We start from the raw sequence: 3570 nt of genomic DNA on the forward strand, positions 1-3570 counted from the left end.
ATAATAATAGAATAAGATATTTTATTAAGAAAGTAGTATGAGTTCTTGTTTGGTATGGTTGTATGAACCCCTATAAGCCTAACTCTCACAGTTATAAACACTAGAAAAAATACAAAAAAAAAAGGCAGAAACAACTTTGTTTTGTTTACTAAGGAAAGTAAGCATGAGTTAGCAGATGTTGGAGAACAGTCGAAAAGCAGAGCAACGACCAGTACAAGTTTTTAGGATTTTTGTTTGTTTCTCCCCACAACCAGAACCACAACCACAACCCCATTGGTAGTCCTTGAGCATTAACTACAGTTTCAGAGTGCAACAGTAGAGGGAGCTGAGTCTCTAATAAAACCTGAGGCTTCTTTCAACCACAGGAAACAAAGAAGGGAACATAAGTGAGTCATAACATGAGGTAGGAGGGCCATAGGGAAAAGATGTAGGGAAATAACCCTTAATCCTACATGTGAACCTACATAAACCTTAGATTAACTGCTGAACCATGCGCACATGATTGACTGAACACAGTGCAGGTCAAGGTTAAAGACACTGCACTGAGATTTGAGTCACCAACCTCAGGAGATGAGAGAGTTTAAAATCTAAAGCTAACTGTGTTGATTGCCCTCTATAAGAAAAATAACAACATCTTCCAGTGGATAATAACAGAATCCACAGAATCAATAGCAAAGCATCTGCAATGTCTATGGCTTCATCCAAAATTAACTAAGATACAAAGGATAAGGAGAGGTGAGCCATTCACATTGGATAAAATAATTAACAGATGCCAACACCAAGATAACCCACATATTTAAGTTATCAGACTGCTAATCAAAAGATCAGTGTTTCAAACCCAACAGTCACTCCTTGGGAGAAAGATGAGGCAGCCTGCTTTTACAGGATCACTATGTGTTGGAATCAACTTGATAGCAGTGGGTTTGGTATTTATGTGCCTCCTTTATCTCAAACACAGTAGAGGAAAATGGATATAATTAAAGGGAGAAACAGGAAAAATCATAGCTATAACAGGAGATGTTAATATTTTTATTTAGCAATTAATATGAAAAAAAAGTCAGTAAGTACACAGACAAATGAACCACCTTGACCTAAATGTAGTTTATCAAATATTATATCCCAAAACTGTAGAATACACATTCTCTCAGAGGACCCAAAGTAAATTTATGAAAATGTTCAAGACCTACACTAAAAGATTGCAAAATATTTTAAAGAAAAATTAAAGGAGATTTAAACAAATAGAAAAATGTTCATTGATTTTTGTTGTTGCTAAGTGCCATTAAATCAGTTTCAACTCATAGTGACCCTGCATTGGTTTCCTGAGGAGCAGCTGATGGATTTGAACTGTCTAACTGTTGACTTTATGGTTTGCAGTTCAGTGCTGATCCAATAACACCACACCAAGACTCCATGTTCATTGATAGGTAGCCTCAGTAAGTTTAAGCTGAAAATTCTTACTAATGTTGAAGGACTTAATTATTCTTTATTCTAATTTAAAGATTCAATGTAAAGCTATATGCCAAAAGTAGGCATAAGGATCAATGGACCGGAGAGTCCAGAGGTAAGTATTCATATATGATCAAAATATTTTCAACACCAACACAATTCAACAGTGAATAAGGAAGATCGTAGAAGAATTGATGCCTTTGAGTTGTGGTGTTGGAGGAGAATACTAAAAGTGCCATGGACTGCCAAAAGAACCAATAGATCTGTTTTGGAAGAAGTGCAGTCAGAGTGCTCCTTGGAGGCCAGGATGGTTAAGCTTCGTGTCTCATACTTTGGACATATTGTCAGGAGGGAACAGTTGCTGGAGAAGGATGTCATGCTGGGTAAGGTGGAGGGTCAGAGAAAAAGAGGAAGACCCCCAATGAGATGAATCAGCCAGGTGGCATCATTGATGGTGTCAAGTGTGGCAGTGGTAGTGAGGTTGGCCCAGGATCGGACATTGTTTCGTTCTGCTGTGCATGGGGTTGCTATGAGTCGGTTCCGACTCGATGGCACCTGACAACAACAACAATTCAACAGGAAAAAAAGAACATGTTTTAAACAAATGGTGCTGGAAAATCAAACATTTTTATGAACAATTTAAAAAAATAATAAATTCTTCATCTCATACATAGAAAATAATGCAAAGTAGATTATAGACCTGAATAAAATAACTAAAACTATAAGAATTCTAGAAGAAAACAAAACAAAACAAATTTGTGACATAGAGCATTCGAAGATTTCTTAGAAAACATAAAATACATGTGGGGGGGCAGACAAGGAAAATCACAAATTGAACTCAATCAAAATAAAATTTTTTTTCATAAGAAAATAAAAGCGTAAGCCATAAAATAGTAGGATTTATATCTAGATCATATTTAAAACTCTTATAACTTAATAACAATAATAATCAGTTAAAACATGCAAAATTTGAATAGAAGTTTTATAAAAGAAGGTGTAGGAGGGTGAGTCAAACATCATCTGCACTCTGGTTGTAGAATTTATTTTAATCAACATTTAGAAAAGACAAACACATCATTTTTGTTAGCATAATCTACTTACTTTTCAATATATTTTGTCCGTTTGTAAACAAGCTTTCATTTCTTATTAAAAATGTTTTAGGCTGAGCTGCAAGCCACAAATGCACCACTATCTATCTTCACTTCACCAGAGGTGAAACTTTGTCCTTGAAGGGCTGATTTCTGGGGACCAACCAGGTGAAAGCCCAATGTAGCAAGATCAGGAATATAGAGGAGGATGCTTTAACCCCTCCAAGTGAACTTTTGCAGTGTGTCAACAGTGTGGGCAGAGGCTTGTGAACATGCATTGTCATGCAAGAACACAATGCCCTTGGATAGCAGTTTTCTGAGTTTAATCCAAATTTTAGGCTTCAGCTCCTCAGTGTAACAAGTGCTGTTGATTGTTGAGCCTTTATCCTGATAGTTTTCCAATACTGGCCCTTGAGAATCCTGGAAAACTGTAAGCATTAATTTTTCAGTTGATGTGTGACTTTTGAACCTTTTCCTGGTTGGCAATTGAGGATGTTTACATTCCATACTCTACTGTTTAGTTTCAGGCTCATAGTGATGAATCCACTTCTCTTCATCAATAATGATTTTTTAAAGAAACTTTTACCTTCCTTTGAATATTGTCCAAATTTTGGTTGCAGATGTCCAAACACTTCTGCTTATGTTCTTCCATGTGTTCTTTCAATACCCATTTTGCACAAACTTTTTTTAACCCAGGTTTGTCATGGATTATTTCATAGACTGAGCCATGGCTGATTTGCAAAGCATTTGCCACATAATCTATGCACACTTGTCTATTCGACAGCGTCATTTCAATGTTGTCATCAGACATGGACATGCACAGGCATTTTAAAATAATTGGTGCAGATAATTTTGGACTCACCCTTATACAAATGGCCAATGTTGTTGTTAGGTACCATCGAGTCGGTACCAACCCACAGCGACCTTATGCACAGCATACTGAAACACTGCCTGATCCTGGGCCAACCTCACTACTGTTGCCACACTTGAGTCCATTGATGCTGTCACTTGGCCAATCCATCTTGTTGGAGGTCTT

General features: G+C 36.8%; 1 pseudogene; it reads right to left on the reverse strand.

The window, feature by feature from the left end:
• The window catches only part of LOC102832040, a 7131-nt pseudogene extending 3945 nt beyond the window's left edge, over positions 1-3186 (reverse strand).
• Positions 3187-3570: the final 384 nt, after the last annotated feature.

This window comes from Chrysochloris asiatica, unplaced genomic scaffold (assembly GCF_000296735.1).
Source record: "Chrysochloris asiatica unplaced genomic scaffold, ChrAsi1.0 scaffold00177, whole genome shotgun sequence".
Classification (NCBI taxonomy): domain Eukaryota; kingdom Metazoa; phylum Chordata; class Mammalia; order Afrosoricida; family Chrysochloridae; genus Chrysochloris; species Chrysochloris asiatica.